Source organism: Cotesia typhae, unplaced genomic scaffold, assembly GCF_013202065.1.
Source record: "Cotesia typhae breed Kobodo isofemale line unplaced genomic scaffold, CoteBio_Ctyphae contig_9, whole genome shotgun sequence".
NCBI lineage: Eukaryota > Metazoa > Arthropoda > Insecta > Hymenoptera > Braconidae > Cotesia > Cotesia typhae.
Window position 1 is genome coordinate 405,396 of NW_027423770.1, and position 12,705 is coordinate 418,100.

Consider the following 12,705-nt stretch of genomic DNA (forward strand, 5'->3'; position numbering starts at 1 on the left):
GGATTTGCTAAGAAAATAATTAAAGTTCACTCTGCAACAATTTGTATTCACTTTGGTTCTACTCTGGTTTTATTCTTTATCTACTCTCATTCCATTTTGATTCCAATCGAATTTTATTCAGGTTGCATTCTGATTCAACTCCGACGCCACTTTGGTTTTATTCTGGCTCTACTCCGCATCCACTCTGGTCTCACTCGATAACCAATCTGGACCCGCTTCGGGTCCACTATGAATTCATTCTGTTTCGATCGTGAATCCACTGTGTATCCACTTTGGTTTCATTCTGGCTCCACTATAGTTTCACTGAATAACCAATCTGGCTCCGCTTTGGCTTCACGTTGATTCCATTCTGTATCGATCTTGAATTTTCTATGTGTTCACTATGGGTCCACTATGTATTCAATTTGTATTCACTCTGTATTCACTATGTATTCACTCTGTATTCACTCTGAATACAATCTGGTTTCAATCTGTATCCAATCTGGTTTCACTCTGAAAAAAAGGCACAAAACCACTCTGGAAACTTTCTGGATCTAGTATGATTCCACTCTGACTCTGGAAACAGAATGGTTCCAGAGTAGACTCACAGTCGCCAGGGAAGTCTGATTGTTGCACTGAAAGGAGTGGGGTATTAGAGTAAACGAAAGGAATAATCAGTACTAGATTACTTACATACATTTCACCTCTTTCTTCTCGTTATATATTTTAGTTTTTGCTAACGTAATCTTATAAATTACAAAAATTTCTAACCTGTCAATTTATCTATAAATGTAAAACATTTTCTTTTACATTTAACACTAACATATTTCCAACTATTTATATTTCGTTATCGTTCCATTTTTAAAAAAAAGTAATAAGTTAAGAAAGTAGTGATAAATAATAAAAAAAATTAGGAAAACGGTTGACCCTATAGGCCATCCCTGCAACTTCCCGCTGGTTCCATATTTAAGAGCTCAAAATTGCACATATTACGTTTTTGAGCTCTTCGAGCTCAAAGAGATAGCTTTTCTAGGCTTTTGAGCTCAAAAGTCTGATAGAGATTTAATAAAACACTATTTTTGAATTTTCAAATCGCAATAATTTTTAACTAAATGCACCGATTCTCACGTTCTTGGCCGCGATCGACGCGGTTTTTAAGGCGCCATAAAGAACTTTTAAGTTCGAATTGATCGATCTAGGAATTTCGACGTAATTCCGAAAAAACACTTTTTTTGATTTTCTTTCGACAACGATAACTCACGCACGAATCAACCGATTTTGGTTTTCAAAACGGCATTCGATGAGGTTTTTCAAGGTTAAGAGCTGATTAGATTTTGGAGTTGATCGAAAGAGCCGTTTAAAAGTTATTCCAAAAAAACCACATTTAAAAATAAAATTTTTCTTAATTTTTTGGGGTTTTTTTGATTTTTCTCAAAATCTATCGGTCCGAATCAGTTCAAATTTTCATAAAATCTAAGGTTGATAAAACTCTTTGGAACGCCACTAGTTTTGTTCGATTCGGTCGAGCCGTTCAAAAGTTATAAGCGGGTCACACACACACACACACACACATGGTGACATCGCGGGAGTAGTCAGGGGAGCTTCCTACGACCTCAAAACGTCGAGATCTGATGAAAACTCGATTTTTTCAAAACGGGGTAAAACCAATAATTTCCCGATTTTTGAAAATTTTCGATTTTCTTAGCGGGAAGTTAAAAAAATCCGGAGAGAAGATCACAAAATATTTTTAGTAAAAGGAAAACAGATTTAAAGAAAATTTTTTTTTAATATCAGTTTTAAAATGATCAATTATTCAATTTTTTAATTATTTGTAATTTGAAATATGAATAATTGATAATTTTTATAACAATTTATCGTGAAATGAATTTATTTCACAATTTAACTCAAAAATTTCATACCGCATCAAATTAAAACCTCTATATCTCAAAAAGTATCATTCTTAACGATTTAGAGCTGAAGATTTTTGACTTGCCGCTAAAAAAATTGAAAATTTTCAAAAATCAGGAAGTTATTGGTTTCACCCCGTTTTTCGAAAATGGAGTTCTTATCAGATCTTAACGTTTCGATGTCCTAGGAAGCTTCCTGACTATTCCCGCGATGATGTCCGTATGTCTGTATGTATATATATATATATATATATATATATATATATATATATATATATATATATATATATATATATATATATATATATATATATATATATATATATATATATGTGTGTGTGTGTGTGTGTGTGTGTGTGTGTGTGTGTGTGTGTGTGTGTGTGTGTGTGTGTGTGTGTGTGTGTGTGTGTGTGTGTGTGTGTGTTTATGTATGTAACTCTTTTATAACTTTTGAACAGCTCGACCGATTTCATCGCGGTTGGTGCCATTCGATAGGGCTTGACCAAACTTAGATTTCCTAAAAATTTGAATTGATTCGAACCAGTAGGTTATGAGAAATTGTAAGAAAACTACAAAAAAAAATTTTTTGAAAAGTGTTTTCTTTAGAATAACTTTTAAACGGATCTATCGATCAATTCAAAACACTAATCAGCTCTTAACATCAAAACACCATTGATTGCTGCCACGTCGATTGCTGCCAGTCCGGTCTAAATCGGTTGATTCGTTCGTGAGTTATCGTGAACGAAATAAAACCGGAAAAAGTGTTTTTTCAGGGTTTCTCTGAAATTATCGGTTCGATCAATTAAAACCAGAAATTCACTTATGAGGATGATGAAATTGCGTCGCATGCCGCCAACCGCGTGAAAGTCGGTTATTCCATTGGAAAGTTATTGCGATTTGAAAATTCCAAAAATATTGATTGAATAAACTCTTATCAAACTTTTGAGCTCGGAGAGCTCAAGACTTCACGAAAATTAGATTTTTGAGCTCGAAAACATAATAAGTGCAATATCGAGCGCTTAATTACGAAAGTAGTGGGAAGTTGCAGGGATGGCCGTCAGGGTCAACCGTTTTCCTAATTTTTCTTGTAGGAAATTTAATTTTCTACAAGTCTGTCATTTGCATTTTTTCTGTAGCTAATTAGCTTTAGTAGCCCGTACTACCCCGCAGGTATAAAATATGACTTTGCCGTAATAAAGACTTTTGTAGAGCATTCAATTCTAAGAAATACCTGTCCAGGTCTTCTCATTAAGATAATCTCATTAAATGCCGCTGAGTTATAAGATTCAACGAAAAAAAAAATCAAGTTTTACGTGTATTTTAAATGGGAAATCATTACACGCCTTGGTCGAGTACTTAATATTAATATGAAGGACCCAAACTTCCAGGGAATTTTTCTTTTGGTACTTCCCACAAATTTTCACTATGGGAACAAAAAAAAAAATAGTCCAAAAAAAAGAGCGCCCTAACGTGCATGTCCATAGAATATTATTTATCTACTCATAAAATACATTGTTACCCTGCTTATCCTTCTATGAGCTTTTGTTCCTTTTCCTTTTATTTTGATGTGATTTTTCTACTAGTTCTTAAACTCCAAATTCAGCTTAAATTGTTTTCTGAAATGTAATACTTACTAAATTATGTTCCAGCAAATTATCGTATTATTGTTAGTCCCATGAATAGAACATATGAGTTTATCGAATTCTCACGGCCGTGTCAAAAATATTATACTATTATATAAGCTGCATAATGTTCGTTCTTATGAGCTCATCAAAGATGTTTTCGACTTATGTTTTCGAGTCTACAATCCAATGTTGATTGAATTACTTGAAATAAAATAGGGATTCTATAGAAGCTATATATTTTCTACCCAGGTATTTAACGCGAAAAACACACACTTAGCCGTGGTGAGAGTATACAAATGCTGCCACCAGTTGTTAGATCAATAAGTAATTGCTTTTTCATTTTTTGTCCTATAATAGATAGGTTTCGATAAATTTTCATGAAAGTTTACGTATCTTGTTCACAATCAAGTATCAAAAGTTGCATATGAATAGGTGATGCAATACTAGAACATTTGATTTTCTGAGTCCATGAAATAATTGATTTTCTAATCCAATACAAATCAAGCAACATGATTAATAATCTGTTTTCAAGCCAAGCGGCTAATAGGCTAGTTTAGTATGATTTGACAGATAGTTAATCTTAACGAACCCAGTGAACACGTTTACGTCAATATGACGACAAAATGACATTAAACGATGTCAAACTTTACGTAAGATATAAGTTATGTATGACTCATTATTTCGCACTTCCTAACGTAATGATTCTGACGAAAAAATATCATGTAGTCGTAACGCAGGTATTTTGTCATAGTGACATTTATGATTGTGGCGTAAGAGTAATGTAAAAATGGTACCTCGGAAAAAAAAAATATAAGCATCTAATGACGCAATGACGTTTTCTCCAAATTTAGTTGTAATCATTTTAAATCCAGTGACTAGATACTCCTGATTGAGAGTGAGTTCTGACATTTTATTTTTTTTACAGAATATCTTTTTAAGTTGCTGCGTTGTTGATAGCTGAGAAATTAATGATTCACTAAACACAGAAAATTATTCGTAAAACTGTAGAAAGAGAAATAGGATAATTTTAATGGGTAATTGTAAATATATACTCACACACTGAGTTACAAAAGGAACGAATAAATATGCTGAATAACCAGTCACAAAGTAATCAGCTATTAAACACAGCACGTATTTTCAAACTTATTAGAGAAGAACTGTATATCACCACTCAAATTTTTAGAACTGTGAAGTTTCAAAATTTTATTCAGCTCGTATAGCCCAAATCCCCACCAAAAATAGATAAAATTGATGGTACTTGTTACTAAAAATGAGTCACAAAGCTGATAAGCTGATCAAAAATTTGATAAAATAACTAATTTTTCAAATAAATGATGATTAATTGTAAAAGTATGCTGGTCAATAAAATAGACTAAATAAATTTTTGGGGTTAAAGTTACTGCCTCGTAAAGATAAGGAACTTTATGAGATAACAACCGTTCATAAAGATAAGAAAATTTATAAGATAATAATTGTTCATAAGATAAGAATATTAATTGATAATATATCCCCCACCAACAACCTACCACTAAAATTCAAAAACAACCTCTCCCCACTTCACATAAGGATCAAAAGCGCCCTCTAAATTTACGCTTAGAGATGTAAGTAACGAATAATGACCCGTCGATATACCAGATGACACTAGATAAGTTACCAACAGAGGGTATACAGCTCATCGTAGTTTTGGTGGTGGTCGCTAGGTGGTGTTCGGGGTTGGCCTCTAACTTCCCTTGCTTAAGAATGCGATAGGTTAGTAAGGTTGCGTAAGGCTGCATTACTTGAGTTTAAGGCTAATAGATCACGTAATAACTTTATCGCGTACAAAAAAGCCCAGGCTGCGGCTCTGGTTGGTTTAAGATGGATCAAGAAAGAAAATTTCAAGAACTTTTGTGCTAGCCTGTCGAAGAATACCAATCCTAAGTTCGTCTGGAACACTATTAAGGGTTTCCAAAACAGATGGAATTACAGAGAGAATGCCAACGAGTATGATAACTTATTTGAGCTTTTTAAGCTTAAAGCACCGTTTTTCCTATGTTGAGCTCTTCGAGCTCAAAATATATTTATTAAACTATAACTTTTGAATGCGTCGTTCGATTTTAATTTTTTTAAAAGTATTCGGCGCAGTTTTTAAAGCACAAAAAGAAAATCTATAGGTTCGTACCAGTCAATATGTTTCCGAGCAATTGAGCTACATAGGCACCTCATTAAGTCGTCAAGTAGTCTCTTATGTTACAGTGTTTGGTTTGAGGCAATTTGGTATCATCCACAAGTTTCCCTCGTGGAGGGCGAAGAGATTAGTAACTCTATGAGGTGTCAAGAGCTCTTCTGTAACATCTTCGAGGAGTATTTAGGAAGCTGGACATGTATTTTTACGGACAAGTCCAAAACGGAGAACGCTCCATTCGGAGGCTTCGCGGTGGTCCAGCCATGAGAGTCGATAGAAATGAAGTTTAGAGCTCCCAAACACGCGTCAATCTTCACTCTCGAAGCGTTGGCTATTTATGAATCTCTTAAATTAATTGAGTAATCCCCGTTTAGATGCTTTGCCATTTTTTCAGACTCCAAAAGTGTTTTACAGGCACTAGTATCGGACAAAGCCTTGGGCAAGAAATCCTACTTGATACTTGTAATTAGAGAACTTTCAAGAAAATTGAGCTTGAGGGGTAAAAGAATCAAACTCTTCTGGATTCCCGCACACTGCGGCATTAGTGGTAACGAGGCAGCCGGCAGGGCTGCTAAAAAGGCCATTCATTCAGGAAAAGACACCAATCTTCATCTCCCTGCGAGTGACTTCAAAAAGATGGGAAAAGACCTTATGTGGTCGGAGTTTCACAAATGGTTTATGTTTGCTAATACAGATAAGGGAAATTACTACAGAAAATTCTACCATACTAACAACCCCAAGCCCTGGTTCAGTAAGTTTAAACGAAATAGACGCTCAGTGGTCTCCATCAACAGATTACGAGGTGGTCTTCTTTCGCTTAATTCCTGCTTAGCCAAATATAAGATTGTACAGTCGCCTGCTTGTGCCTGTGGAGCACCAGAAGAAACCCCGAACCACATTCTATTTCAGTGTCCTCTATACGAATTTCAAAGAGCTGGTTTCATTAAAGCATTAAGTACTAATACAGGTCAAAGCCCTTACAATGATGAATCTCTTTTAAGCAACTTGAGTCAGGGAATTATTAATTGCCAAAGTACATTTTTATCAGCTATTAAAAAATTTATTTAATATGTTTTTATTTTTATTTATTCAATAACTCAGAAGAAAAATGAATGTCATTATGTATATAGTTATGTATTTTTTTTTATTTTTTTTTTTCTTAAATGTAAACCTTATGAATTTTTCTTGCTAAGATGGGACCATTACACAACTGTGTATTACTCAACTATGTGATATGGCATAAGCCTACCTATTCTATACACGTATTATTCTATATATTTAATAATTTTATATTTTAAATGTAAGAGCGGTGAAAATGTACAGTATATATTATAAGTTTGTAAAGTTGGCTATATTAGTTTACACCAACGTCTTGTACCTTATTTAAAAAAACAAATTCCCTTGTAACGGATAATTTTTGAGTGTTTTTAAATAACTAAAACAATGAATGATACTGCGACACAAACGCCCCCGTTGCTCGAATCTGAAGCTCGCCGAAGTCCAGGGTCAAAACGGGGATTAGTACCAATAAACAAAACCAAAAAAATAAAAGCCAAAACAAAACTCAATTAATTGTAAATAGCATAATAGACACTAAATCTAAAGAAGTAAACTCGAAAATTAAACAGGTTATGATAACGATAAAATAGTAATTTATTTATCAAAATCAGTTAAATAAGTCAAAGAAAAGAATACAAATAAACAAAACAAACGTGATACACTTTTAGGTTATATCAAAACCCCAAAAACTAAACCAAACCGACGAATAATTTTCAGTAATAAATCTTTCGTCGGTAAGCGCACGCGTACCTTTCGTCGGTAACGAAGATCCGATCAAAACTGCTCCGTACAAAAACAAACTTCTCACACACTCTCACTCTCGTGGGCGTCAAAATCGCAAACGAAAACTCCAAAAGCTGGTTCCCCGTTTCCCAGGAGACTAGCCGTCACCCCTGGGCCTACACTTCTACCCCGAGAGCGAATGGAGAATGTCCTCTTCGCCCCCACCTACACGGTGTATGATCACCTACTGGAGTTTTGACAGAAGGTCAAAAATCCAGGGAAGTCAAATGTTGTTCAGAGTCAAAAGGTACTTACCAATGTTCAAGACGAACCGAGGTAATGTCCCTTCAGATGTTATTGGCAGAAGAATATTCACCACAATAACACTCTGTCACAAGACTTGTTTTTCTGATCGCCAATTTTCGCTTTCAACAGTTTTTCAAAAAGTCACTTACAGCGAACCAGAATAATCATTTTTGCCCTCTACACGTTGTTTACAAACTATTAATTTAATTGGCAATTCCCTCATTATCTATCCCTTCGCTGTGTCAAATTCTAAGTTTTAGTTTTCGATAGAAATTTGATTTATTATTTTAATCGGTCTTCTTTCATTCTCTAACCATTCCTTGCTTTTCCATACTAAAAATCACTCGGGACTTAGAATATTTTCGTTCACTTAAATTATTTCTTACATTACGAATTTTTCTTCAACCTAAGCAATATTAAAATTATAAACAAACAGTAACAATTTTAGTGGACATAAGCTTTACCTCTATCACAACTATAGAGTTATTTACATCAGTCATGGAAAAATTATAAACCAAATAAAAAAAAAATATAACAAAATTAAATAATAATATTCCAATAATTACTAATTATGGTATGAGATTTCTTGGTTAAATAATATGAACTAAGTCCAATAACAAGTAATAATATAATATAATAATAACTCGATAAATAATAAACAAAATAACACTCGTTCGTAATAATAGTAGTAGAAATAATAATTCGATAAATAATCGTCGTAGACAAAATAATACTTTTATAACTAAACGCTGCATGATTTTCATGAGAATAAAATTAATATTTATAGTTACTAATTATTAACCCGTCTAGATATTCAACATTGGTAACTAAAATATTAAACATTAACTATCTTAAACGAACGATATTAACTAACAAAATAATTTTAGATATTTATAATCAAATCTAAATTAAATAATAATATTTTCACAAATCTTTGGTGAATAATACTTTAAATATCGTAAATTATCGTTATTAATAATTAGAATAACAATACTGCACTTATAAACAACAATTTAAATAAAAAACAACGGATTATTTATAACGTTAATTAATAATTTCTCGAGAAAATACGCCCGTCGAAGTATCAGGCGAACATGAATGACGAAGAGTAGGTAGCCACCGTCGTTTCCCTCCTTGATCCTTCTTCCGCGCCCTACTCCTCAGCTGTCCTGTACTAGCCATCGGCCCTCTCTCTCCGACTCAGTCCCATTTCCCTACTCTAGACCCCTTTTTCCCGATATCTGGGTCATACCCTTATTGTTTAACTACTGACATTGCAGATTCCGATAAGAGAAATTCATAATTCTAAACAATACTCCAATAAATTTCATAAAAATATAAATAATTAAGACTCTGGGCACGATAAATTTGATTTTTTCATGAAAGGCAAATTAAATAATTCTCATTACATCAGAACAAAAACTCGATGTCGAAATCGAGCATCGCAAATTTTATTCTGATATCGCAAATTTTGACAGATGGCGTTTATAATTCCTGAAAATATTCTTATAAATTTCATAAATGTAGAAATAATTTCAGACTCTGAGCACAATGAATTCCATTTAATGTAAATTAATATATTTCTTTATATTTAAAGAAACTTGACATCGAAAATGTCTTTCCAACATCGCAAAAATACCGACAGTTGAAATTCATAATTCTTCAAAATACTCTTATAAATTTCATAGAAATATAAATAATCAAGAGTGTGGGCACGGTAAACTAAAGTTTTTGATGACTTGCGAATTAATTAATCCTCATTATATCTGAGGAAGAACTCGATGTCGGAATCTAGGGTCGGAAATTTTATACCGCTATCGCAAATTTCGACAAGTGAAATTCATAATTCTTAAAAATGCTCTCATAAATTACATAAAAATATAAATAGTTAAGATTTGGGCACGTTGAATTCAATTTTTTGACGAATGGCAAATTTTTTAAAGACGGAGAAAAAACTTTAAGAGGCAAAGAGAAGGAAAATTGAGAGGGAGAGCTGTGATACAAAATCAAGCCATGCATATATAGAATGTATATGAATGCGCGGACGCAAAAGAGAGAGAGAGAGAGATTGATTGATTGATTGATTGATTGATAAATTTATTCATGCCAACACACAGGCTAAATGGCAATTGAAATACAAAATATTTACATCTTAAAAATAATAATATTAAATGTAAGTACATAGTTCTTAACCTAAATTTTAGAATAATATTGCAAAAATAATATTTCAAATTTACTTTCTTTCAAAAAACTTTTAAACTGAATTGACTATTATCTCAATTAAAATTTTTTAATTAGTATACAAGTACTGTAATAAACAAATTTAATCTATCAATTTTTTAATGTATCAACGGTCTAAATTTGGCAAATAGTCAAAAACTTTATTTTTGAAGACTTCACCGCTACTTGAGTTTACAATTTCTTCTGGTAGTTCATCCCACAGACGAGAGCAATGAATAGCTCTCGTAAGTACATGGGCTTTTCAACTTGAAGTAACTTGTAAAAATAACAGCTTATGTAGTACAATCGGCGATACTTCACAGACAACCATCCCAGCTCACCTCTGAAAGGTGTAATGTGCTCATCTTTTTTGAGATTAAAAATAAATCTGACAGAGCAGTTAATCGCACGTTGTAGTTTTAAATTGTTATCAGAAGTTGAATCGACCAATACAACGGAACAATAGTCAACGAGTGCCAGGATGGTTGCTGATACTAGTAATTTCCTTATAGGAGTTGAAAAGATATTTTTCCTAACTTTGAGACAATGCAGAGCTGAATTCACTTTACTAACTATCTGAGTGACGTGGTAGTTCCAGGACAGATTTCTGCTTAGCTGAATACCTAAGCACTTGGTATAGTTAACGTAGGGTATTATGACACCATTTACCACTATTGGTGGCAGATCCAAGTCCTCAAGCTTTTCAACTTACTATTAGAACCCAAGATCATACCCTTTGTTTTAGCTAGGTTGATTTTCAATCTATGGTCTCTTGCCCAGTCAGCGACTGATTGTGCATCCGAGTTGACCTTCCAGAATGCATCATGTAGCTGATAGAAAAAGAAGTGATAGTATATATATTTGTCGTCAGCAAACAATCCATGCATGCAATATACCAGCTGCTGAGCCACATAATTCATGACTATTAGAAACAGGATTGGACCCAGAACAGATCCCTGCAGAACACCAGATGACGTTTTGAGTAGTTGAATTGGAGTCCCCAGATCGTTTAATATTGATTGAGATCGACCCGACGAGTAAGAGAAGAACCAATTAATTGTTTCTATTGAGAAACCAAGCTCAAATAGCGCAATCAGTAAATTTTTGGGATCAACATAGTCGAAAGCTTTGCTCAAGTCAAACAATACTAATACCGTAAGTTTACTGTTGTCTATTGCCTGTCAAATATCATCAGTGAGTTTCAATAACGCTGTTTGCGTGCTGTGATGTTTTCTAAATCCAGACTAAAAAGGATCAAATTACTCATTCAACTCGCAAGCATCAAAGAAATTAATCGATGACGAGGGGTTTGATTTGATTAAGCCAAGGTGCTTGAGTTTGCTCCAGACAGTTGAACCATAAGGCAAGTTTGAAAGAGCAGTTTTGAGGTATTCTTTTCGAGCATGATTCAACTGGATTTTTAATTCTTTTCTTTTTAGTCTGGAGAGAGCAATCAAGTTTGGATTCTTGTATCTCTTTACTTTTTTGTAGATTTTATCGCGCTTCTGACACTTAATTTTTAACTCTTTGGTAAATCACGGATTACTCAATCACGTCACATTTCTTGTAAGTAAGGGTGCATGTACATCTAAAGAGTCTAAAACCCCAGCTTTAAAAATACTCAGAAGTTTATCAGGATTAGAATTTTCAAGCACAAAATTGTCAATTTTTAACGCATTCATCAACGACATTGATAAGGCCAGATGATCACAGTTTTTAAAGTTCCTGAAGGTTAATTTCATTGGAAGAGGTCTTAAGTTATCCAGTCTATATTGGATAGGTAAGTAATCATGACCATCAATAAACGGGAACTCATATTTCATAAACGAGAATAACTTGGTTTCATTATCCAGTAAAATGACGTCCAACCAGGAATCATAATTGTTTTTGTGAAAAGTAGCACCATAGGGTACACAATAAAGTGATGATTCAGCAATAAAATTCTTTAGATGGTTCGAAGTGTAGGTATCGTCCAACAAATTGCAATTTAAATCACCAGCGATAATAATGTTATTATAGCTCGATGCAAATCTGGAATAGATATAAAAAAACTCAGTTAAAAAGAGTCCTTTCGGTCTTCGGTAGATAGTCTATTGAAATGTTACATTTTTTAGGCCTAATCTTGCATTTTTTAGAGGACGCAATTTTATTTTTTTGATGTGTAAGGGGGGTCAATGTAAAGCTAAAACCAAGTTTGTGGGGTCGCCACCCTTGTCCCACGGCCGCCATCTTGAAAATAGGGGTTGAAATGATTTTTACGATATATCTTTTAAACTATTTATTTGAAAAAAAAAATTTGTTAAGATTTTTTGTTGCAAATTAAATTCTCTAGAACTTTGGTTCAGTAACTTTTTGTTATAGAACTATAAATAAAAAAGTTATAAGTGAAAATATTCAAAAATTTATATTTTTCGAAATAACTTTTTTTTATCATTTTTCGAAAAAATAATATGAGACCATTTTTGTAGATCGTTTCTTGAGGAACAACTTTTATGAGCAATATTTTTACATTAAGGCAACAGCTAAGGTTTTACAGCGCTCCGTAGTGAGTACTATTTTTCAGTACTCTTAACTATACCTATATTATACGTGTGTACTAATAATGTGTCATCAGTTATTGTTCTTTTTTTTTTATTTTTTGTTATTATAATTTTTTTAATTATAAATTTTGAAGTATGATTAAATTTATAATTAAAAAAATTATAACAAAATAAAAAAAAAA